Below are 26,804 nucleotides of genomic sequence, written 5' to 3'. Positions count from 1 at the left end.
CTTTCTGGATCTCATATCTAAACCAATTTATAGCATTTAGCAATTTAATTTTTCCTTGGTGCCTGGGCACAATGAATTAGGAAAATGTCTATTTTTGTTCTAAGAGATTTCTACTAAGGGCTAAGGAAATCCCTGAATAGGAACTCCCAAGCTATATCCCCCAGGTGCCATCCCCACCCCAAAGCCCATATGTTGGGCCAGTCTGGGGGCTCTGGGGAACTAAAGGAAAGGAAATGTCTTAGTGTTCTCCAGCTCCTCATTTCTTTCTCTAGCCTTATACTCTGGCTCTGACTAGAAATGATGATTATTGTAGGAAAGGAAGTAGATCTATAACATTTTGGTCTGATAGGCTGATGGAGGAGAAATGGAATCATGGAAAAATTCTGAGTACCTCCATTCATGACGGACCAAAAATCAGATTTATCTGTCATGATCTCAGATGTTTGTGTGTCACTGAAACAAATCTGTGTAACTTGATTGAATCCTTATCTATTCAGGGAGAGGTTTCTAGGGACATGCAAAGTTTATGATAGAAAATACGTTTTGGCCAGGTGCAGTGGCTTATGCCTGTAATCCCAGCACTTTGGGAGGCCGAGGACGGTGGATCACTTGAGGTCAGGAGTTCAAGACCAACCTGGCCAACATAGTGAGCCCCATCTCGACTAAAAGTACAAAAATTAGCCGAGCATGATGGTAGGCACCTATAATTCCAGCTACTCAGAAGGCTGAAGCAGGAGAATGGCTTGAACCCAGAAGGCAGAAGTTGCAGTGAGCAGAGATGGTACCACTGCACTCCAGCCTGGGAAACAGAGCAAAACTCCATCTCAAAAAATAAAATAGAATAAAATAAACTTTGCTTTACTTTGAAGAGCAATGCGAAGAAAGGAAGGGCCAGCAGATTAGAATGAAGGATTCCTGAAATAGGCCTATTCCTAACATTGCATTACATTGGTTGGCTGGCTGGATTAATTGATGAATAGATGGAAGAAATCTTAACATTTTGGAGCACTAGTATTTGATAAAGTAATTGTCTTAGTCTGTTTTCTTTTCTGTTGCTATAACAGAATACCATAGGCTGAATAATTTATGAAGAAGAAATTTATTTCTTACAGTTCTGGAGGCCAGGAAGTCCAAGAGCATAGTGCTGGCAACTGGTGAGGGCTTTCTTGCTGTGTCCTAACCTGGTGGAGGCTGTCACATGGTCAGAGGGCAAGAGCATGTGTGTTAGCTGCTGCTTCTTATAAAGCCACCAGTCCCATCATGGAGGTCCTACCCTGAAGACCTTTTCTAACTCTAATTACCTCCCAGAGACCCCACCTCCCGTCAACATATAAATCTGGGGGGACACATGCAAACCATAGCAATAATTTAGCAGTATCATTAAAAAATTTGGGGCTATTAGCGCTTGATAGAATGATTTAGACTTTCTGGGAAATGGGCATTCTTTTATTTATTTATTTATCTATTTATTTATTTATTTATTTATTTGAGAGGGAATCTCGCTCTGTCACCCAGGCTGGAGTGCAGTGGTGCCATCTTGGCTCACTGCAGCCTCTGCCTCCCAGGTTCAAGCAATCCTCCCACCTCAGCCTCCTGAGTAGCTGGGATTACAGGCACACACCCCACGCCTGGCTAATTTATTATTGTTTTTTTTTTAAACGGAGTCTCGCTCTCACTCTGTTGCCTAGGCTGGAGTGCAATGGCTCGATCTTGGCTCACTGCAACCTCTGCCTCCCGGGTTCAAGCAATTCTCCTGCCTCAGCCTCCTGAGTAGCTGGGATTACAGGTGTGCGCCACCATGCCTGGTTAATTTTTGTATTTTTAGTAGAGACGGGGTTTCACCATGTTGGTCAGGCTGGTCTCGAACTCCTGACCTTAGGCGATCCGCCTGGCTCGGCCTCCCAAAGTGCTGGGATTACAGGCATGAGCCACCATGCCCAGCCTGGGCTTCCTTTTATTGAGAGAATAAAGGATGGAAAGTGACTCATTGCGGGTGCAACTTCTATGTTAATATCACTTAAGTGAATGCCATTTTTAAACATTTTATAGATGTGTTCGGTTGTCTGATAACTATTTTCTCTTTCACTCAGATTGTGTCATCTCTTTTTGTTTGGGAGAACCTATTTTATTAGATTAAAACATGCATTGTGCAATCTAGGATTAGTGTCTATGGAACTCAGCTTGGGAGACAGTACCTTATTTTGTATTAATAATTTCATTGTCAGAGCTTTGAATAAATGGGATAATCAATCACCCACAAAGTGTGACTTGAAGGACACTGACTAATTTCAAGCATGTTTGAAATTTGCATCATTTAATTCAATTAAATTCATACAGCATTACCTGAATATTTGATGTGTGCCCTGCACTAGGAGAGAGAGACACACAGATAAATATCTATATTTCAGTTTGGTGAATCCATAATAAAATACTATATGTTTGAAGCTTTATTTGCACATACATAAGGAAGAAATTAGTTGTGCCCAGGCAGGCAGGCAGGAAAGCAATGGAAAAGCAAAGTACCTTTTAAAGGATCCTTAAAGAGTCAGAAGAGACTCAACAAGGAGCCAAAGGATGTGTGTGGGGGTGGGTGAGGTGGAGGGAGGGTATGTGAAAGGCACAAGAACAGCGACTATTATCCAGGTTTTGATATTCCTTGATAAGTGATTCCTCAAAACACTACCTCTCTGTTGATGAATTCTGTTTCCCAAATACCATGATATCAAGGAAGAAAGTAAACTGATATGAGACATGTGTCTTTCACATCTTCTAATCAAAACAGTAGCTGTCATCTGTGGTGGGTTTACTGTAAAGCCAATGTTTCAGGGTCTGTCATTTGCATGAAGATCTTCCAAGATTCTGTATGTAATTCTGTATTAATAATTTCATATATTCCTTTTGAAGGGGAACTCCCCCAAATTCTGTAAAACTCAGATCCCATAAAACTTGGATCTGTCCCTAGCTACCATTTATTGTATGGTGTATCAATCAGGGTCCAATCAGGAGACATAAACCACACAGTAATTTGAACAGGGAATATTTAATATAAAGATTTATAACTGTAATATGGAATTGGAGGCCTGGGGATTGGCTAGTAAGGAGTGAAAATAACTTTAAAGAATGCAGGAATGACAGATACAGGGTGTAGCCACTAAGAGCTGAAAGAGAGAACCCAAGGAAGGAACACATCTGAAAAAGCCGGTCTCCCTGCTCTCAAACCTCGTACCAAGGCTGAGATCCAGACTTTATTGGTGAGGGCATGGCTGTGGCTCCCTGAATGGCAGAGAAGTTTGCTGAGGCTGTGAAGCCCTCAAAAAGCATTCCAGGGAAGCCATGTTTGGGAAGGTACCAGGCCTGAGGCACATCACTGAAAAGCTCTCTGAAAGAGTGTGGAGCAAAGCCGTGCATGGGAGCTGCCTTGGACCAGCTAGCGATGCAGGAGCCTGCGCTGGAAAAGCTGCCTTTGCTGTAGGTGCTGGGTGCTGCAGAAGCTGCACAGGCTGAAGCAGCCTGTCCAGAGGGCTATCACAAAACCAGGAAGCACAACTGCTTCCTCCTGCAGGGTCCCTCCAGCACCCTCACCTGACAAAGTTCAAATTTTATCATCATGCAAACTGCAAAGGAAAAATACATTTTCACAGAGCACAGAATAAAGAGTAGACTTGGATCTCAAGTAACTGACACTTGAAGTTTCCATACATAAGTCATATATGTTATCTCATTCAATTCCCATAAGAACCCTGTCTGTCCCATGTACATTTTATTGGCATGAAGTACTGCTTGTGAATATATGTATTTCTGACTCTGCTGACAAAACTGGATTTTTGGATCCATCTAAACAATGGGATGTCTCCTTTTGAAACAATGGGATGTCTCCTGTAAGACTATGTCTGAGAGGGGTCACCTAGAAGCACCAGGAGGAGGGCAGCTAAAAAGGCCTGTCAGTCATTTTAGCTTTCCATGACTCCTAACAAGCAATCACTTCTCATTTCAGCATTTAGACTTGGCTTCAAATCTGGAAAGCCCAAGACGTACATCAGGAGTGTGGCTATTAAGAATTTAATTAAAACATTCCAATTCGGTTGGGTCTACCCTTTAAACTATGACTACCAAAGTACTTATAATTTCTTAGTTCCCTCTAGAGGGTTCAGTTATCAATTAGCCTGATGATTTGGGGGTTCTTTTTAGTGTATGTGGTTGAGGCATAAATGGGAAAATAAAATCTTGAAACAAATTTACATCTGGTTTTTAAAAATTAATTAGTTTTCATATTTAAAGTATATACGGATTCAATCAGATTGGTATATTGAGTGGTATGACTGAACTTTCCACTAGATGACACTGTTGTTTCAATTTATTTGCATTGGTCTTTGCCTTCTTTGGAATGGACTTCACAGGTTAGCAAACTACTTGAAGGAATTTAGTAGCTCACCATTCTGCTTCCAGGTAAAATATCCCAGTATAGGAGGATCTAGCTTATTTGGAAATGCCTTAGGGAAACTACTTAAGTCTCCCCTTGTAACATCCCTGAAACTTAATTCTCTTTATTGTCAAGAAATTGTTTTATACCAATCTATATTTTTAATACTGCTCTTTAAACACATTTCTTTTTCCTCTGTTCTCCATGAAGATGAAGAAAAACAGATCATCTTCTTATATATAAAAGCCTTTCAAATACAGAGGACCAGTATAAAATTGCTTTTCATCTTTCTTTCCTGAGGGCAAAAATAATATAATTTCTTCTAACTTTTCATCACATTTCTTCACCAGTCATTTGGACTCAGTTTTGATGATTTTTGATGAGATCTGAATTCCAAGTGGACTCCAAAATGCTCCAAAGACTTTAGATTTTGCTTATGACCAATTCACTTAGTTTCTCAAAGTTTCAGCAACGTGGCCTAATACTTTCTTGGGTTCTTAAACAAACACAGAGAATCAAGCTAATATTGGTTTAAGTATCCACCCTTCATTCTGATGTTGGTGATAGAGGTTGAGTGGACAGGTGTTTATCAACTCAGACTTGTCCCAGATAAACCATCTTTGAAGCACCATTCTCTTTCCCACCTGTGGACCTCTGTACTTATTATTCTCTCTACCTGGGATGCTCATAATCTCTCTGCCCTATTCTCTTTCCTCTTGTGTAGTTTCTACACATCTTCAACCTCAGGCTAAACATCATTTTCTCAGGAGACTTCCCTTAGCTCACATCATCTGCTGTCCGGCACACCAGGTCGTGGACTCCATTAGAGTCTTTCTTAGTACCTTGTACTTGCTTTTGTGGCATGTAGCCATTTAATTATTTGCAAGCATTTGTTTAATGTCTGCTTTTCTCTCATTAGACTCTATTCAGTTAGGGATGAGATCTGTTTCATTCATCTACAAAGCCCCAGCACTTCTCTGGGAATATAGTAGGCACATAGTATGAACTCAGTAGGTTATTTTAACTAACCACTGGATGAATTCTTGACTAATTTTTGCATCCTTTCCTTTTCTGAGAGATAACAGTTCTTAGTAGGGCAATTCTCATGAATCAGGAGGTAGACAGGAGCATGACTCACTCAAAGACCTGGAAGAAAGCCAGGGATGTATACAGGAATGGAGAGAGCTATACACACCTGTCTGGTGAAGAAGTTAAGGCCAGACTTTAGACTTCGAACTGTGGGCAGTTAAAACTATTGATGGGTTTTTGAAGAGGGAAATGATATAGTCATATGGTCGCAATTTACCAGGAATGTTGAATGGTTCATGAAGACAAAGACCATTTGTGTTGAGAATTTTAGCAGTAATCTTGACATTGAGCCTGTTCCTTTTATAATTTTATTTCCAGTTGTGATTTTTGAGTTTCTTTTTACCATGCATTACAAGCTAATCATACAGATGAAGATGATGAAAATGATGTGGATAATCACAACCTAATATCTAACATTTTTTGAGCACTTTCTGTATATCAGGCACTGGTCTAAACACTTTATATGCATTATATTAGTGATTAAATTTTAGTATGCATAACAATCACCTTGAATGGCTTCTTGCTAAGTACTGGTAGACCTTACCCTCAGAGTTTCTGATGCAGTAGATGTGGCTGGAGCCTGATAGTTTTTGTGTTTCTGAAAATATCCTAGGTAATGCTGATGCTGCTGGTCCAGGGACCACACTTTGAGAACCACTGCACTGTATCATTTAATTGTTAAGACAACTGTAAAAAAGAAGGACTACTATTATCTCCTCTTTATAGATGAGGAAACTGAAGCTTAGAAAGGTGAAATAACTTGTTTAGAGTCACACAGCTAGTAAACGGCAGAACTGTCAGATCCAGATTCATCTAACTCAAAAGTTGGTCTTAACCCCTAAGGTAAATGTTCTCAAACTTTGTGCATCAGAATCAATGGAAGAGCTTTTTAAAAATTCAAGCCAGAGTTCTACCCTATCTAATGAATCAAATCTTCTGGCGTAGGATGGGCTATTTGTTATTGGACAAGCTTTTCAGGGGGACTCTAACGCCGATCAATTTAGAAAAATAGTGCATTTGGCCACACGTTGTAATACCTTAGGAGTTCAAAAAAACTACTGACACCAGTTAATCTGATTTATTTGGGCAGCAGTGTGGCTTGAGAATCAGAATTTGTAATGTTGCCTAGGTGATTCTAATGTGTAGCTTGAGAAACATGATAATCACTGCACTAAAATTCTGTTTCTTGAACTTGACTGCTTATTTTTTGGACACACTTCAAAATGAATTCATTATGCAAACGAGAGGTTAAAGCCATAAGACTCCACAGCAGCTTTAGTAGGGGTAGGAGTTCTGAAGGTAGAGGACCTGGGTTTAGGTTGTTCTATCATTTACTAACTCCATTGTAACCTTGAGTGAGTCACCAAAAATTTTCTGAGCCACAGCTTTCTCATATATAAAATAAGAATAATAATGAGATTACATACTCATCATAATAATGTTAATAGCATTATTATGAAAATCAAATGAGATTATATTATTTTAAGGCTTTATGAAATATTGAATACTAAACCAAGATGAGGGATTGTTTTCACTCATATTCAAGAGAGACTTCTTAGCAAGGATCTATCCTAGTTGGTAATAAGTGAGGCATATTAATTTTTTTTCTACCTTCAGAAGCCATAATGCCCAGCTCGTATTTAGGTAATTATGTCAAATATATTTCCTTGGATTTTTTTTTCTTGCAGGGATAAACAGAGACGCAATCTTTTATATATCATTGGTATGCTTTCCTGAAAGCACCAAATTATAGGCAGGACTAATGCGTTGTGAATGCTTACTGCCAGTTTATTGTGGCCTGCTTCTGACATATCACCATCTGAAAAGCCATCACAGAGGAAAGAAATCATTCAGAGTCTAATTTAAATAATGGCCACATCTTTGCAATGATGACAGACTGTGACAGTTTATAGGTTTTAGATGGCGACTCCCGCACTTTGTAAAAACAGATCATCTGCCAGTGGACCTACGATTATTGCCCCACATACATTTGTGAATTTTTAAAAGGAAATTGAGTGTGCAGCTGCCATTACAACAGGTAAATTTAGATGAGTGAATGTATCTATCAAGTGACTTTAAAAAAAAATATTATCCTCCTGTGCTCCAATTCCTGAAGCCCCATTTCCAATTTTCAAATTTCTTCTTGGAGAAGAGGTAGAAAATAATGGAGAGAAGCTGAAGGAATATCTCTTGGTAAGAATGGAACTGGGAGAATTAGAAATCGTTTTCTCTCTTCCTCATCCTCAGTAGGCAAGCACCATGATTCTGGGAAGCCAGAAGGTGCAGCGTAGAGGGACTGGCTTGACAGAGACGAGGCTTACAGAATGAATTAAAAAGAATCCCTGCTGGTCGTGGTGGCACGTGCCTGTAATTCTAGCTACTTGGGAGACTGAGGTGGGAGGATTGCTTGAACCCACAAGTTTGAATCCAGCCTGGGCAACATAGTAAGATCCCGTCTCAAAAACAGAAAAAAACAAAAAACGTATTCCTTTCGCCTTTTTCAAGGATGAGCTTTTCTAACCCCTTGCCTGCACAAATAGAGCCCTTTTTACCTTATGCAAAAATCTTTAAACTAGGGAGGAGGGAAACCTAGGTTGAACACGTTGTCCAACCACCTTCACACCTGGGGAAAAATGTCCTTTCATGGGGCAAGGACAGTTTTTCCTTTATTCTGAGGAGAAAAGGTGTTTTCAAAAGTAAAGAGTAGGTTGTTATCTGTGCTCTGAATTTAGAGTAAAGGTGACAAAGACCCAGAGTTGGAATAACAACTACTGGTTGTAGAATACTTTAAAAGATTAGCAAAATTTCCTTATTAAATTCTACCAAAAGGCACCTTCACTTTGAGTCCTAACTCAATGAGATTGCAGTATTTTTTAAAAAGTGTTTCTTGAATGATTTTCCAGTGAGTTCCTAAGCAACAAATTCAGTGATGTTGTAAATGTTTATATGACTTGACCATTTGACATTGGCGAGCATGCTACTTGGTCTTCTCTCCTGTTGTTTCCCTGCTTATGGTCAAAGCAGAAAAGAAGTATGAAGTGAAGAGTGGTCAGATGAATAGGCACTAAAGCCTCTTCTATGTAGTATTAATCTGGCTTCCACAATGCTTTGTTCATTTCTCAATGATAGCACTTACCAAGTTGGGTTGTAATTTATTGTTCTCCCCTATTAAACTATGAAACCCTTGAGGGCAAAGCAGTGCATTACTCTGTTTAGTACCCATTGTGCTGGTAAATAATAGGTGTTTGGTAAGTGTTTATCAAATGAATGAACAAGTATTTGAGCCAATGTGTAATAATAAACCTAAGTGAAAATCAGCAATGTGTAAGAACTTATGTTTCATATGTTCTGTTTTAAAATGCATATATATTCAAACATGTTACTTTACTAACTTGGCTTACAAATACATTCACATCTCTCTTATTTCTCAAATCTTTGGGATCCCAGAGTTCTGTTTTAGAAGAGGGTCCCGTACCTTTCTTGTGTACTATTCCACCCTGAATTGCTCAAGAACCCTAGGGACTTATTCAATGTGAAAGGGCTAGTACGCAATCTGATCAGTTCAAGGGTGGGTCCTGTTTTTAGCAGTTCTTGCTTTGATTGATTGAATCCTTATGTTCTCTTGCCTGCTGTCTTCCCTTGAATCTTTATTGTGTGCCTTCTGTGGGCCACGCACCGTTCTAGTTGCGCCATCTCATGCGTCCCTGTCCCCTGCTACAGAGAGACAGCACACTCTTGGCTGCTTCAGATCTCTGCAGATCACAAAGTGGCTCCAAACTCCATGTTCAGAATCCCCAGGTTACCTCTTTTGTGTTTGTCTAATTGGATTCACAAAACAGGTTAAGTCTTGAGGATCTTCTAGACTCAGCCACACTCTGTGCTGGGCCAATCCCTTTTCCCAGACTTCAGATCTTTACTTTGAAAGAATAAAGTACCCCAGATTTCTACCCTTCTGAGGGACTCTACTTTGGGTACTTGGTGTCCTTTCCTACCATCAGGCCACTGTCAAGACCATCCCAAATATTCTAATAATGTTGAACTTCAAAAAGGGAAAAGATCAGACTCACCTTTTTTTTTTTTTTTTCTCAGGAGGCTTCTAGACTCTTATGCAAATCTGTCCACCTTCTCCACAAATGCTACCTCTGCTTATCAAGAAATATAGGGAGACTTTGTCAGGTTTCATCAGGTTCTATCTTTCCCCCAGGTAATAGTGCCTGCTAGTCTTACTTTTGTGTAACTAAGAGGAGCCAGTTAAGCGACTCTTCCCTGAACAAAATAAAGTCTGCTCCAAGGTGCCTTGTTATGTCCATCCATAGATTCAAGAGTTCTTGGATCCAATGTTCATTTTAAAATTTCTTCTTCACATGCACTTTCTCTTTATTAAGTCAACAGAAAGTGTTAATAGTAACCAACCATTTCTGGACAATAATATTGTAAAATACAACTTTATTTTTCTCAATAGATACATGCTATTTGAAAAATAAAATGCTAAGAGTTAGTAAAATAAAGAAATATAAAGTAAATAAGTTCATAGCTTTAGAGTAAAAAATATCAGCTGCACATGAGAGAGCTGGAATTTATCTTTGAAAATAAAACATGACATTGTCTATAGGTTTCATCCTCTGTTACTTCAAGCCAATTATAAATGAGTTTATAAAAATGTCTATTTACCTGCACTATTTGCTTACTTTGTAAAACGAGAGTGCTAGTAACAGATGATGCATACAATCTAAAGACATTTGCTCTGGGTTTTTTACTTAGTTTTGTTTATGGTGCTCTGCATACATATAAGTTTAAATTCTATTTTACCCTCCATTGTGTAATTTATTTTTTATAAAGCATATAAAAATAGAAAAGTAATTCTAAAACTTTTATTGTAGAAATAGAACCAAAGTGTTGCCTCCATTTGTGCTTACATACCATTTTATGTTAACCTAAAATTTTCTAAGATGGATAGCTCATCCATTGGCGTTTTTTCAGGAAGGCTGGCAAAATCTCTCAGGCAATCTCCTTCATATATGTTAACATTTATAAATATGATTTTAATGTTGCTTTAATCTCAAAACATATCATCAAAACAGAATAATCCTAGAGCAACACTTTACTCTTTCAATGCAAAGTAGACTAGAGGAACGCTTTAAATCATTTTTTGGTTGAATTGTCCTTCGTCAGTTACCTTGTCATATATGCTAAATGATGTCCAGCAGAGCACGGTGGCTCACGCCTGTAATCCTTATCTTTTCTAAGACTTGTGTTTGAAAACTGTTCTCAGTTAAACCCTGTTCCATTTAGTTGTAGAAAAATCAAAAATATAAACTTTTTTTGGGCACAAAGCTTGTTTTTAGCTTCCAGGGCTGGATATTCATATGTTTTGAGTCCAGGAGTTTGAGACCAGTCTGGGCAACATAGAAAGATCTTGTCTCTACAAAAAAATAAAAACAGAATTAGCTGGGTATGGTTGTATGTGTAGTCCCAGCTATTCAGGAGGCTGAGGTGGGAGGATTACTTGAGCCCAGGAGGTTGAGGCTGCATTGAGCTGAGATCGCACCACTACACTCTAGCCTGTGTGACATAGTGAGACCCTGCTTCAAAAAAAAAAAAAAAAAAGAAAAGAAAAAAAGATATCCAAACATTTGAGAAAGACAACATATGCGGAATGTGCTCTTGATTGACTAAAATATGAAATCCCCTGTATCAGTTCAAAATGGTGAGGGAGCAGCTCATTTACTCCTCTGACTTCGTGGGACTGGAGTTACAACAGTGGGAACTGTGATAACTCACACTTCCTGCACAGCTGGGCGGATGAGAAAAATGATTTCATTAGGAAGAAGATTCCAGAATGGAAGTGAGTTGCTTTTACACATTTCATAGTAAAAACAGCTTTTCCTACTTTCTATATTCCTATTCTGCAAATATGTGGCACATTTCTGTCTGCTAGGTTACTTTTCTAACTTGATTCTGGTTCCTATTTGAAACTGCTTTGAGTAAGTTAAAGGGAGGGTGCAAAGGTTTCTTTGCAGGGAGGTGGGAGTGCTCAGCCACAGAAACTTCATTATTCTCTATAGGCTATTTGTGGTCAAATGTCATGGAATTCAGGGGCAAGAGATCCCTTGTATTAGGTCATATCTATTAGATTATTTCATGATTCAATGAGTCATAGAATCAGAGATTGTTTTAGTTGGAAAGAACCCTGGTGATTTATCTAGTCCAGCGGTTCTAAACTGGCTGGGAACTGTGGTGGAGGATGGGGTGGACGAGGGGCGCGGTGTCAAAAGCCACATGACAGACCTCCTCTTCTTGATCAACCCCATCTTCTCCCAATTATGGCAGGTAAGAATCTCCCAGAGATGAGAACATATATATATATATATGGAAATATCTCGGGGGTTCTGATAGGATTCTCTGGCTGACAGCCATACATTTCATAGTCATATGTTAAAGAAAATGAGAAAAGAAATTCCAGAAAAGTGAAGTAATCCCCATCACTGATAGACTCAAGCCCAGAGACCTAATTCTCAGTCCATTTCTCTTGTAACTCGATTGAGGAAATTAAGTATTTAAATATACCTTCCAAGTAATCTCTTTCCTGTGTTATTCTTCAGAATAGGTACATAGAGTGCAAATGTTGATATAATCCTATTTAGTTCTTTTCTGATTTGTGAAGGTATGTGGACAAGTTGTAACACATCTAGACAGAAACAGGCATCAAACAGAATTATTGAAGAGGGACTGTTCCTTTGTTTTTCTCCTATTGTGGCACTAGCATCTATTCTTAGTGGAGAGACTCAACTCAGTCCCTGTATCTTTCTGAAAATGTCCCTAGATAGGTTGTTTAAATTAGACTTTTATAAAAAAAGTTAAAATGTTAAGTCATGAATCCATTAACTCATATTATTGAATGAGACCTATTTTTTTTTTTACTTTACAGATAATAACTACATAAAATATGCAGTGAGTTTTAATATTAACTTCCAATTCTTTCTTACTCAATGAGTGCTGGCAATACTTAGCTAGTATACCTAGCAGAATTGCCAGGCTTCTGGCCTGCGCCATTCTCCTTTTGTTTCTGACTTTGTAGATCCTGTTTTATAGATTCATCACAATCTATACTAGACTGGCTGCTTCAGGGTTTGTGTGTACAACATGTGGAAAGTTGGACTTTCTTCATGTACTTGTTCAAGGTATACAAATATCTAGATACTAAGTCTTGTTTAAGTGCATTAACTTCTTTATAGAATGCCTTGTAAAAGACAGGCCACCTGCTTTACTATAAAATATTGGGGATATGCTTTTTGTCTCTCTTTAATCTGAATGCCTAGTATCTGTGTTCTTTTTCACCTGCATCCTGTCTGCCAAATCTATTAAGTTTAATGCCAGCAGATGAGTTTGATCTTTCTGGGTGGGAAGCACCCCTTCCCACTTAAGGTCTCAACTGAAAGTGAATGTCTATTGGATTAAAAAAAAAAAGACACTTCAGATACATCTCATGCTTGGAGGTGTTCTTATTTAAACATTTCACATCTGGTTGGATACAGAGCAATCTTCTGGCTGCTCCTAGCTTCCAATGCACAAGCTCACTCACTGCCACCCATATCTCGGGCCAACTAATGTGATTTTAAATGTTCTAGTAGTCGTATTAACAAGAGTAAAAAGGAACATGTAAAGTCAATTTTAATAATATATTTTAGGCCAGATGTGGTGGCTCACGCCTGTAATCCCAGCACTTTAGGGGGCTGAGGTGGGTGGATCACCTGAGGTCAGGAGTTCAAGACCAGCCTGGCCAACACAGTGAAACCCCGTTTCTACTAAAAGTACAAAAAAATTAGCCAGGTGTGGTGGTGTATGCCTGTAATCCCAGCTACTAGGGAGGCTGAGGCAGGAGAATCACTTGAACCTAGAGGCAGAGGTTGTGGTGTGCCGAGATGGAGCCACTCCATTCTAGCCTGGGCAACAGAGCGAGACTCCATTTATATATATATATATGTATCTTAGTTAATCCAGTATAGCCAAAATAACATCATTTCACCATGTAATCAACATAAAAAGTATTAATGAGTTATTTTACTTTCTCTATTTCTTACTAAGTCTGAAATCTGGCATATATTTATACTCATCTCAATGTGAATGCTAAATGCAGAATATTTATTGTCAGTACTTGATCTGTATCCAGATTTCATAACATTTCTGGTTGAAAAGTAGAGCCACACATCCAAGATTTTCCAAACATACTTAAAATATTCCAATAACTAAATTGAGTATCAAAACATAATTTTCCTCTTATATTCACATTCACATTGATAAAACCAGTTCATGTTTTGAGAAGAATTAATTTGACTTTGAAGCCAAGTATGAATTTCAAAACTATACCTGTGTAAGTTAAGTAAATTTACTAACTCTGGTGTCAATATAGTGTTAACATTGAATTCAAAGGGGGTATACATAAATTGAAAAACAACTTTAAATTAATCAATATTTTTCTTGTGGTCTTACAGCCAGTTTATATAACATTATAAATTGCTGTTAAAATCTTGTGTATATTGATTCATGCTAGAAAAATGAGTAAAATAATTATTTACATGTATATGAAAAATTTAGATTTCAATATAAATGTTTGTACTTGTCTGTCTAAGTCACAAATAAGCTTTCCCTTTTCTCAATAGTTCACATTTAGCTCATTCACATGCAGTGTGAGATCTGTGAGAAATCATAAATCATATTGCCCCTTTTGTCTTTGATTTTTGAATATTTGGCAAATATTCCCTTTGTTTCAAGAAAATCTTGAATAGGAGTATTAACAAGTAAATTGAGGCACATTAAAATATTAAAGAGTTTATATGAGCAAACAGCAAATCATGCAGCAGACAGCTTTAAACCAGAAGGGATCCAGGGACTGAGGTAGTTGAGGGAAAGCTGCTATAGGGTAATCATGGACACAAAGCAAATAAATTATTTGATTGGTTAAAGTACAGCAGTAGCCTCATTTGGATCATCCCAGTGGACAGTCCTAGTTGGAAATTAGTTGGCAGTTTCTGGTTGGTTACACTTAAATTTCATTTTGTTGATTTAATTTTTTTGAGACGGAGCCTTGCTCTCTCGCCCAGGCTGGAGTGCAGTGGCGCAATCTCGGCTCACTGAAAGCTCTGCCCCCCAGGTTCATGCCATTCTCCTGCCTCAGCCTCCCGAGTAGCTGGGACTACAGGCACCTGCCACCACTCCCGGCTAATTTTTTTGTATTTTTAGTAGAGACGGGTTTTCGCCATGTTAGCCAGGATGGTCTCGATCTCCTGAGCTTGTGATCCACCTGCCTCAGCCTCCCAAAGTGCTGGGATTACAGGCGTGAGCCACCGTGCCTGGTCAAATTTCATTTTTTTTAAGAATATGACTGTTTACACTGGAGCTACCTCAGCTAATGGCCTCCCAAGTAATTATTTTAATGGAAATTAACAGTACAATAAACTTTTGTAAAATGCTTCCACAACCCAAACAAACAGCATTCACAAAGAACACAAGGTCTTTTAATCTGTTGCCTTCTATTTGTTTTAACGATTCTATTAACTGACAATGATTAATAGTTTGCACATATTTAATGAGTGATTTTAACAACTGTATCTGCAACACTTGTCATAGAGCCTGCTTCAGAAAACTAAGCAGAAATATTTTAAATATCTATTATACAGTGGTAGAAAGAAATGAGGGAAATGTCAGTCTCTTATTTTAAAATTTCAATAAATCTGGATTTTTAACCTCACCAAGCTGAAGCATTATTTGTCATGACAGAAACCATTCTTTTTCTTATCCTGTTGAAAATGTTTTGATGGATATACAAGATTAAAAAATATCTATTCTGGGGTGGAGCCAAGATGGCCGAATAGGAACAGCTCCAGTCTACAGCTCACAGCATGATCGACGCAGAAGACAGGTGATTTCTGCATTTCCAACTGAGGTACCGGGTTCATCTCACTGGGGAGTGCCAGACAGTGGGTGCAGGACAGTGGGTGCAGCGCACCGTGTGTGAGCCGAGGCAGGACGAGGCATCGCCTCACCCGGGAAGTGCAAGGGGTCAGGGAATTCCCTTTCCTAGTCAAAGAAGAAAGGGGTGACAGATGGCACCTGGAAAATTGGGTCACTCCCACCCTAATACTGCACTTTTCCAAAAGGCTTAACAAATGGCACACCAGGAGATTATATCCCGCGCATGGCTTGGAGGGTCCTATGCCCACGGAGCCTCACTCATTGCTAGCACAGCAGTCTGAGATTGAACTGCAAGGCTGCAGCGAGGCTGGGGGAGGGGCGCCCACCATTGCTCGGGCTTGAGTAGGTAAACAAAGCGCCTGGGAAGCTCAAACTGAGTGGAGCCCACCACAGCTCAAGGAGGCCTGCCTGCCTCTGTAAGCTCCACCTCTGGGGGCAGGGCACAGACAAACAAATGACAGCAATAACCTCTGCAGACTTAAATGTCCCTGTCTGACAGCTTTGAAGAAAGTAGTGGTTCCCCCAGCACGCAGCTTGAGATCTGAGAATGGTCAGACTGCCTGCTCAAGTGGGTCCCTGACTCCCGAGTAGCCTAACTGGGAGGCACCCCCCAGTAGGGGCAGACTGACGTCACACGGCCGGGTACTCCTCTGAGACAAAACTTCCAAAGGAACGATCAGGCAGCAGCATTTGCAGTTCACCAATATCCACTGTTCTGCAGCCACCGCTGGTGATACCCAGGCAAATAGGGTCTGGAGTGGACCTCCAGGAAACTGCAACAGACCTGCACCTGAGGGTCCTGACTGTTAGAAGGAAAACTAACAAACAGAAAGGACATCCACACCAAAAACCAATCTGTACGTCACCATCACCAAAGACCAAAGGTAGATAAAACCACAAAGATGGGGAAAAAACAGAGCAGAAAAACTGGAAACTCTAAAAATCAGAGCGCCTCTCCTCCTCCAAAGGAATGCAGCTCTTCACCAGCAACAGAACAAAGCTGGACAGAGAATGACTTTGACAAGTTGAGAGAGGAAGCCTTCAGAAGATCAAACTACTCCGAGCTAAAGGAGGAAGTTCGAACCAATGGCAAAGAAGTTAAAAACTTTGGAAAAAAATTAGATGGATGGATAACTAGAATAACCAATGCAGAGAAGTCCTTAAAGGACCTGATGGAGCTGAAAACCATGGCACGAGAACTATGTGACAAATGCACAAGCCTCAGTAACTGATGCGATCAACTGGAAGAAAGGGTATCAGCGATGGAAGATGAAACGAATGAAATGAAGTGTGAAGAAAAGTTTAGAGAAAAAAGAATAAAAAGAAATGAACAAAGCCTCCAAGAAATATGGGTCTATGTGAGAAGACCAAATCTAAGTATAATTGGTGTACCTGAAAGTGACGGGGAGAGTGGAACCAAGTTGGAAAACACTCTGCAGGATATTATCCAGGAGAACTTCCTCAATCTAGCAAGGCAGGCCAACATTCAAATTCAGGAAATACAGAGAACAACACAAAGATACTCCTCGAGAAGAGCAACTCCAAGACACATAATTGTCAGATTCACAAAAGTTGAAATGAAGGGAAAAATGTTAAGAGCAGCCAGAGAGAAAGGTCGGGTTACCCACAAAGGGAAGCCCATCAGACTAACAGTGGATCTCCTGGCAGAAACTCTACAAGCCAGAAGAGAGTGGGGGGCCAATATTCAACATTCTTAAAAAAAAGAATTTTCAACCCAGAATTTCATATCCAGCCAAACTAAGCTTCATAAGTGAAGGAGAAATAAAATACTTTACAGACAAGCAAATGCTGAGAGATTTTGGCACCACCAGGCCTGCCCTAAAAGAGCTCCTGAAGGAAGCACTAAACATGGAAAGGAACAACCAGTACCAGCCACTGCAAAAACATGCCAAATTGTAAAGACCATCAAGGCTAGGAAGAAACTGCATCAACTAATGAGCAAAATAACCAGCTAAAATCATAATGACAGGATCAAATTCACACATAACAATACTAACCTTAAATGTAAATGGGCTAAATGCTCCAATTAAAAGGCACAGACTGGCAAATTGGATAAAGAGTCAAGACCCATCAGTGTGCTGTATTCAGGAAACCCATCTCATGTGCAGAGACACACATAGGCTCAAAATAAAGGGATGGAGGAAGATCTACCAAGCAAATGGAAAGCAAAAAAAGGCAGGGGTTGCAATCGTAGTCTCGGATAAAACAGACTTGAAACCAACAAAGATCAAAAGAGACAAAGAAGGCCATTACATAATGGTAAAGGGATCAATTCAACAAGAAGAACTAACTCTCCTAAATATATATGCACCCAATACAGGAGCACCCAGATTCATAAAGTAAGTTCTTAGTGTCCTACAAAGAGACTTAGACTCCCACACAATAATAATGGGAGACTTTAACACCCCACTGTCAACATTAGGCAGATCAATGAGACAGAAAGTTAACAAGGATATCCAGGAATTGAACTCAGCTCTGCACCAAGTGGACCTAATAGACATCTACAGAACTCTCCCCCCCACATCAACAGAATATACATTCTTTTCAGCACCACACCACACCTATTCCAAAATTGACCACATAGTTGGAAGTAAAGCACTCCTCAGCAAATGTAAAAGAACAGAAATTATAACAAACTGTCTCTCAGACCACAGGGCAATCAAACTAGAACTCAGGATTAAGAAACTCACTCAAAACCGCTCAACTACATGGAAACTGAACAATCTGCTCCTGAATGACTATTGGGTACATAACAAAATGAAGGCAGAAATAAAGATGTTCTTTGACACCAGCAAGAACAAAGACACAACATACCAGAATCTCTGGGACACATTCAAAGCAGTGTGTAGAGGGAAATTTATAGCACTAAATGCCCACAAGAGAAAGCAGGAAAGACCTAAAATTGACACCCTAACATCACAATTAAAAGAACTAGAGAAGCAAGAGCAAACACATTCAAAAGCTAGCAGAAGACAAACAATAACTAAGATCAGAGCAGAACTGAAGGACATAGAGACACAAAAAACCCTTCAAAAAATCAATGAATCCAGGAGCTGCTTTTTTGAAAAGATCAACAAAATTGATAGACCGCTAGCGAGACTAATAAAGAAGAAAAGAGAGAAGAATCAAATAGACGCAATAAAAAATGACAAAGGGGATATCACCACTGATCCCACAGAAATACAAACTACCATCAGAGAATACTACAAACACCTCTATGCAAATAAACTAGAAAATCTAGAAGAAATGGATAAATTCCTCGACACATACACTCTCCCAAGACTAAACCAGGAAGAAGTTGAATCTCTGACTAGACCAATAACGGGCTCTGAAATTGAGGCAATAATTAATAGCTTACCAACTAAAAAAAGTCCAGGATCAGACGGATTCACAACCGAATTCTACCAGGGGTACAAGGAGGAGCTGGTACCATTCCTTCTGAAACTATTCCAATCAATAGAAAAAGAGGGAATCATCCCTAACTCATTTTATGAGGCCAGCATCATCCTGATACCAAAGCCTGGCAGAGATACAACAAAAAAAGAGAATTTTAGACCAATATCCTTGATGAAGATCGACGCAAAAATCGTCAATAAAATACTAGCAAACCAAATCCAGCAACACATCAAAAAGCTTATCCACCATGATCAAGTGGGCTTCATCCCTGGGATGCAAGGCTGGTTCAACATACGCAAATCAATAAACGTAATCCAGCATATAAACAGAAACAAAGACAAAAACCACATGATTATCTCAACAGATGCAGAAAAGGCCTTTGACAAAATTCAACAACTCTTCATGCTAAAAACTCTCAATATATTAGGTATTGATGGGATATATCTCAAAATAATAAGAGCTATCTATGACAAACCCACAGCCAATATCATACCAAATGGACAAAAACTGGAAGCATTCCCTTTGAAAACTGGCACAAGACAGGGATGCCCTCTCTCACCACTCCTATTCAACATAGTGTTGGAAGTTCTGGCCAGGGCAATCAGGCAGGAGAAGGAAATAAAGGGCATTCAATTAGGAAAAAAGGAAGTCAAATTGTCCCTGTTTGTAGATGACATGATTGTATATCTAGAAAACCCCATCGTCTCAGCCCAAAATCTCCTTAAGCTGATAGGCAACTTCAGCGGTCTCAGTATACAAAATCAATGTGCAAAAATCACAGGCATTCTTATACACCAATAACAGACAAACAGATAGCAAATCATGAGTGAACTCCCATTCACAATTGCTTCAAAGAGAATAAAATACCTGGGAATCCAACTTACAAGGGATGTAAGGGACCTTTTCAAGGAGAACTACAAACCACTGCTCAATGAAATAAAAGTGGATACAAACAAATGGAAGAACATTCCATGCTCATGGGTAGAAAGAATCAATATCGTAAAAATGGCCATACTGCCCAAGGTAATTTATAGATTCGATGCCATCCACATCAAGCTATCAATGACTTTCTTCACAGAATTGGAAAAAACTACTTTAAAGTTCATATGGAACCAAAAAAGGGCCTGCATTGCCAAGTCAATCCTGAGCCAAAAGAAAAAAGCTGGAGGCATCACGCTACATGACTTCAAACTATACTACAAGGCTACAGTAACCAAAACAGCATGGTACTGGTACCAAAACAGAGATATAGACCAATGGAACAGAACAGAGCCCTCAGAAATAATGCCGCATATCTACAACTATCTGAGCTTTGACAAACCTGAGAAAAACAAGCAATGGGGAAAGGATTCCCTATTTAATAAATGGTGCTGGGAAAACTGACTAGCCATATGTAGAAAGCTAAAACTGGATCCCTTCCTTACACCTTATACAAAAATTAATTCAAGATGGATTAAAGACTGAAACGTTAGACCTAAAACCATAAAAACCCTAGAAGAAAACCTAGGCAATACCATTCAGGACACAGGCACGGGCAAGGACTTCATGTCTAAAACACCAAAAGCAATGGCAACAAAAGCAAAATTGACAAATGGGATCTAATTAAGCTAAAGAGCTTCTGCACAGCAAAAGAAACCACCATCAGAGTGAACAGGCAACCTACAGAATGGGAGAAAATTTTTGCAATCTACTCATCTGACAAAGGGCTAATATCCAGAATCTACAATGAACTCAAACAAATTTACAAGAAAAAAACAAACAGCCCCATCAAAAAGTGGGCAAAGGATATGAACAGACACTTCTCAAAAGAAGACATTTATGCAGCCAAAAAACACATGAAAAATTGCTCATCATCACTGGCCGTCAGAGAAATGCAGATCAAAACCACAATGAGATACCATCTCACACCAGTTAGAATGGCAATCATTAAAAAGTCAGGAAACAACAGGTGCTGGAGAGGATGTGGAGAAATAGGAACACTTTTACACTGTTGGTGGGACTGTAAACTAGTTCAACCATTGTGGAAGTCAGTGTGGTGATTCCTCAGGGATCTAGAACTAGAAATACCATTTGATCCAGCCATCCCATTACTGGGTATATACCCAAAGGATTATAAATCATGCTGCTATAAAGACACATGCATACGTATGTTTATTGAGGCACTATTCACAATAGCAAAGACTTGGAACCAACCCAAATGTCCATCAATGATAGAGTGGATTAAGAAAATGTGGCACATATACACCATGGAATACTATGCAGCCATAAAAAAGGATGAGTTCATGTCCTTTGTAGGGACATGGATGAAACTGGAAACCATCATTCTCAGCAAACTATCACAAGGACAAAAATAGCAAACACCGCATGTTCTCACTCATAGGTGGGAATTGAACAATGAAAATACATGGACACAGGAAGGGGAACATCACACACCGGGGACTGTTGTGGGGTGGGGGGAGGGGGGAGGAATAACATTAGGAGATATACCTAATGCTAAATGACGAGTTAATGGGTGCAGCACACCAACATGGCATGTGTATACATATGTAACAAACCTGCACGTTGAGCACATGTACCCTAAAACTTAAAGTATAATAATAATAATAATAAAATGCAACCACTAAGCTATAAAATGCAACCCAAAAAACTGTAAAAAAGAAGATACACTATAAACACTATGAATAACAACATGGAATTCTAAAACAAATGTTCAAGTGACCCACAGGAAGTCATGAAAAATAAGCAGAGAAACAAGAATTGATACAGAAAACAAAAAATGTCAGGCTTATGCACTAAAGTATCAACAATTAGTTTAATTATGAATGGTCTACCAAGAGACAGATAATAGAAGAGTGTATTTGAAAGTATGACCCTTTCTTATATGTTTCTTGTATGCTGTGTACAAGAAACTCTTGAAATTTACCAATACAGGGGAGGCCAAATTAAAAGGATGAAAAAAGATATATTACACAAACATTAATGAAAGGAAAGCAACAGTGCCTGTATGTATATCAGATAAAGCAAAGAAAATTACCAGAAACAGAGAGATTATATAATGATCAAAGGTTTAATCCATGAAGAAGACAGCAATTTCAAAAGTGTATTCACCAAAAAGTGCTTCAAAATATGTGATGTGAAAACTGCCAGAACTGAAGCGGGTCAGGCTCGGACCAGCGCTGCCTCAGGATGTAAAGTGTAACAAGGGGGCCAGGGAGGGTTGGGGATGCAGTATGGGCCTGTGAGGCCTGTGAGGCCTGTGGGTGCCCGCGTTCCCCAGCTCCCCCCGCCGCCGGCTCCGCAGTGGTCAGCTCCGGTTGGTTGCCGCGTGCGGATCCGGGTTCCAGACCCAAGGCTGCGTGTTCTCCACCGTTTGTTGTGGCCAGTGTTACTGCGGTGACCGCCAGAGCAGCCTTCGCGCTATGGAGGAGCCCGGTGCTACCCCTCAGCCCTACTTGGGGCTGGTCCTGGAGCAGCTACGCAGAGTTGTGGCAGCACTACCTGAGAGTATGAGAGCAGATTTGAATCCTTATGGTTTTCCATGGGAACTGGTGGTATGTGCAGCTGTTGTTGGATTTTTTTGTTGTTCTCCTTTTTTTGTGGAGAAGTTTTAGATCGGTTAGGAGTCGGCTTTATGTGGGAAGAGAGAAAAAACTTGGTGAAACACTTTCTGGACTAATTGAAGAAAAATGTAAACTACTTGAAAAATTTAGCCTTATTCAAAAAGAGTATGAAGGCTATGAAGTAGAGTCATCTTTAGAGGATGCCAGCTTTGAGAAGGCGGTAGCAGAAGCACGAAGTTTGGAGGCAACCTATGAAAAGCTGAACAGGTCCAATTATGAACTTGAGGATGAAACCCTCTGTCTAGAAAAAGAGTTAAGAGAAATCTAAACATTCTCAACAAGATGAATTGATGGCGGATATTTCTAAAAGGATACAATCTCTAGAAGATGAGTCAAAATCCCTCAAATCACAAATAGCTGAAGCCAAAATCATCTGCAAGATTTTTCAAGCGACTGAAGAACGATGGGCAATAGCAATAAAAGATGCTTTGAATAAAAATCCTCAACTTCACGAAAGCCAGAAACAGCTTTTGCAAGAAGCTGAAGTATGGAAAGAACAAGTGAGTGAACTTAATAAACAGAAAATAACATTTGAAGACTCCAAAGTACATGCAGAACAAGTTCTAAATGATAAAATCACATCAAGACTCTGACTGGACACTTGCTAAAGATGAAAGATCAGGCTGCTATGCTTGAAGAAGACACAACGGATGATGATAACTTGGAATTAGAAGTGAACAGTCAATCAGAAAATGGTGCTTATTTAGATGATCCTCCAAAAGGAGCTTTGAAGAAACTGATTCATGCTGCTAAGTTAAATGTTTCTTTAAAAACCTTAGAAGGAGAAAGAAACCACATTATTATTCAGTTATCTGAAGTGGACAAAACAAAGGAAGAGCTTACAGAGCATATTAAAAATCTTCAGACTCAACAAGCATCTTTGCAGTCAGAAAACATATATTTTGAAAGAATCAGAAGCTTCAACAGAAACTTAAAATAATGACTGAATTATATCAAGAAAATGAAATGACACTCCACAGGAAATTGACAATAGAGGAAAATTACCGGATAGAGGAAGAAGAGAAGCTTTCTAAAGTGGAAGAAAAGATCAGCCATGCCACTGAAGAGCTGGAGACCTATAGAAAGCTAGCCAAAGATCTTGAAGAAGAATTGGAGAGAACTGTTCATTTTTATCAAAAGCAGGTTATTTCCTACGAGAAAAAAGGACATGATAATTGGTTGGCAGCTCGGACTGCTGAAAGAAACCTCAATGATTTAAGGAAAGAAAATGCTCACAACAAACAAAAATTAACTGAAACAGAGTTTAAATTTGAAGTTTTAGAAAAAGATCCTAATGCACTTGATGTTTCAAATACAGCATCTGGCAGAGAGCATTCCCCATATGGTCCCTCACCATTGGGTCGGCCTTCATCTGAAACGAGGACTTTTCTCTCTCCTCAAACTTTGTTGGAGGATCCACTCAGACTCTCACCTGTGCTTCCAGGGAGAGGAGGGAGAAGCCCAAGCGGCCGAGAGAATCCTCTGGACCATCAGATTACCAATGAAAGATGAGAACCAAGCTGTGATAGGTTAACTGATCCTCACAGAGCTCCTTCTGACACTGGGTCCCTGTCATCTCCATGGGAACAGGACCATAGGATGATGTTTCCTCCACCAGGACAATCATATCCTGATTCAGCTCTTCCTCCACAAAGGGAAGACAGATTTTATTCTAATTCTGATAGACTGCCTGGACCAGCAGAACTCAGAAGTTTTAATATGCCTTCTTTGGATAAAATGGATGGGTCAATGCCTTCAGAAATGGAATCCACTAGAAATGATGCCGAAGACGATCCTGGTAGTTTAAATGTGCCTGATTCATCTCTCCCTGCTGAAAATGAAGCAACTGGCCCCGGCTTTATTCCTCCACCTCTTGCTCCAATCAGTGGTCCATTGTTTCCAGTGGACACAAGGTGCCCGTTCATGAGAAGAGGACCCCTTTTCCCCCAACCTCCTCCAGGAACGATGTTTGGAGCTTCACGAGGTTATTTTCCACCAAGGGATTTCCCAGGTCCACCACATGCTCCATTTGCAATGAGAAACATCTGTCCACCAAGGGGTTTACCTGCTTACTTTCATCCAAGACCTGGATTTTACCCCAACCCCACATTCTGAAGGTAGAAGTGAGTTCCCTTCATGGTTGATTCTGCCTTTAAAGGAGCCTGCTACTGAACATCCAGAACCACAGCAAGAAACCTGACAATATTTTTGCTTTCTTCAAAAGTAATTTTGACTGATCTCATTTTCAGTTTAAGTAACTGCTGTTACTTAAGTGATTACACTTTTCTCAAATTGAAGTTTAATGGAATTGTAGTTCTCAGGATAGTATTTTGTAAATAAAGATGGTTTAAATATGAATAAAAAATAAAAAATATCTATTCTACAAGTTTGATTTTTCAGGCTGTCAATTGACAACATTTCTTCATAAATTTGAAAGTCCTCAGACAGACGTGCTCTTGAGACACTCATAAAGGACGTGGTTTTACATGCTATCCATATGATGAAGACTTCCATACGTATCATATGCTCAGCCCTAATCTCTTTCCTGAATTCTAGACTCAAATATCCAATATCTACTTAACATTTCCAAATTCTTGATGCTCCTGCCAAACTGCCTTTTTACTTAGTCTTCAATAAATGATAACTCCAGGCCAACACTCTGAGAATTATTTTCAACTCTTCTCTTCTCTTCACACCCTATGTTTAATCCATCAGCACATCTTGTTGACATTACCTTTTGAATGTATTCTAAATATGACAGTTTCTCACCAATCCATTGTTATGACATTAGTCCAACAGGACCTCTTGGGTGGACCATTGCAAAACCTCTTAAGTCTTCCTGTGTCCAATCTGTAACTTTTGTCTTCTATTTTTAACTCAGCAGCAAGCCAGATCATTCTAAGCTTCTCCTCCACATCTCTTGAAAAGATTCCTATCTCATCAGAATCTGGTCTGTAAGTGTTGCCATGGCCTATAAGGCTATGAATCTCACTCCCAGCTGCCTATCCATCCTTACCTCCTACCATTTTCAGCTTTTGCTTACTGATTCGTTCTTCTGTGGCTTCCTTGCTGTTCTTCAAACACTTGAATCCTTGGGGTTATTTTTTTGAATCTACAACTCCTCTCTGCAACATGCTTTCGCTGACAACCAATGACTCATTCAATTAATTCATGACTCTGCTCAAAGGTTGCATTATCAGGGAAGACTCCTCTGAATACCTGACCTAACATATGTTGCTCTCTGTGTCTCTTTACTTGCTCTGTATTTCTTTATCACTTACGTTATACATTTATTTGTTTTGGAGGATTATCTGTATCCCCATAGAACAAAAGTATCAGCAGAACAATTTAATGCACCTGTTACTGCTGTATCCCCAGTGATCAGACCAGCATCTAGCACACCACATATTCTCACTTATAAGTGGGAGCTGAACAATGAGAACACGTGGACACAGGGAGGGGAACACACACACTGGGGGGCCTATCAGGGAAGGTGGGGAGAGGGAGAGGGTCATGATTAATAGCTAATGCATGTGGGGCTTAATACCTAGGTGATGGGTTGATAGGTGCAGCAAACCACCATGGCACACATTTACCTATGTAACAAACCTGCACGTACTGCACGTGTATCCTGAAACTTAAAATAAAATAAAATAGAATTCTAAAAAAATTCTAAAAAAAGATGCTTAATGTGCAGTTGTTTGGTTAATAAATGATTTATACTTCTACTGATTAAAACTCAATGAGTAAATTGAAATCTTAGAATATCTGTTTTCTGGGTATTCCTATCTTCTGAGTATAAATCATTTGTTTGTGGTGGCTAAAATGCATGAAAAAGAAATTAGGCTTTGAAAATAACCAGCTGTTATTTAGATTTTATGCTGCAGGCATTTTGTGGTTGTTTACAACCATGTAATGAGCATTGGCCAATGTCTCTTATGGTTTTGGGGAATAGTTCAATTCACAGAGTCCAGATTTTTCCATTGGTTATTTATTTTTTCATTCTCTTCAGTTCAGTCTTATTTTTTCCACAGCAAGCTCCATGTCTATCTGTAAGGAAATCTCAGGTTTCGAGTTAGTGCAGGACTACCTTTCCTATCTTTGTACGGGTACAAATTTTATAGTCACAGACTTGAGTGTGCAAAAATATAACCTTATTGTCTATAACATTTTATTTTGGGGCTCTGAACTCCCATTCTCAATGTGGCATAAAACGCAATACAATCACTGCTGGGAATTTCAGTCACATTCAGTGATTTTTTTCAGTCCCTTCAGACTTAGCCCAG

General features: G+C 39.4%; 1 long non-coding RNA gene and 1 pseudogene across 2 annotated transcripts; one reads left to right on the top strand and one right to left on the bottom strand.

The window, feature by feature from the left end:
• Nucleotides 1–10,666: 10,666 nt before the first annotated feature.
• LOC134808236 (uncharacterized) lies at nt 10,667–22,059 on the bottom strand. The gene is made up of 3 exons (XR_010150772.1): nt 22,007–22,059; nt 12,077–12,197; nt 10,667–10,931 (listed from the first exon to the last, which is right to left on the bottom strand). It is a non-coding gene; the product is annotated as an uncharacterized LOC134808236 (long non-coding RNA).
• Nucleotides 22,060–22,302: 243 nt separating this feature from the next.
• On the top strand, nt 22,303–24,904 carry LOC736420 (cTAGE family member 15-like; annotated as a pseudogene). Its single transcript, XR_008538832.2, has one exon. The product of XR_008538832.2 is annotated as a cTAGE family member 15-like (transcript).
• The last annotated feature ends 1,900 nt before the right edge of the window (nt 24,905–26,804 follow it).

The sequence above is a fragment of the Pan troglodytes genome, chromosome 14 (assembly GCF_028858775.2).
Source record: "Pan troglodytes isolate AG18354 chromosome 14, NHGRI_mPanTro3-v2.0_pri, whole genome shotgun sequence".
Classification (NCBI taxonomy): Eukaryota; Metazoa; Chordata; class Mammalia; order Primates; family Hominidae; genus Pan; species Pan troglodytes.
Note: the sequence above shows the minus strand (reverse complement) of the source record. Positions and strands in the feature narration are given on the sequence as shown.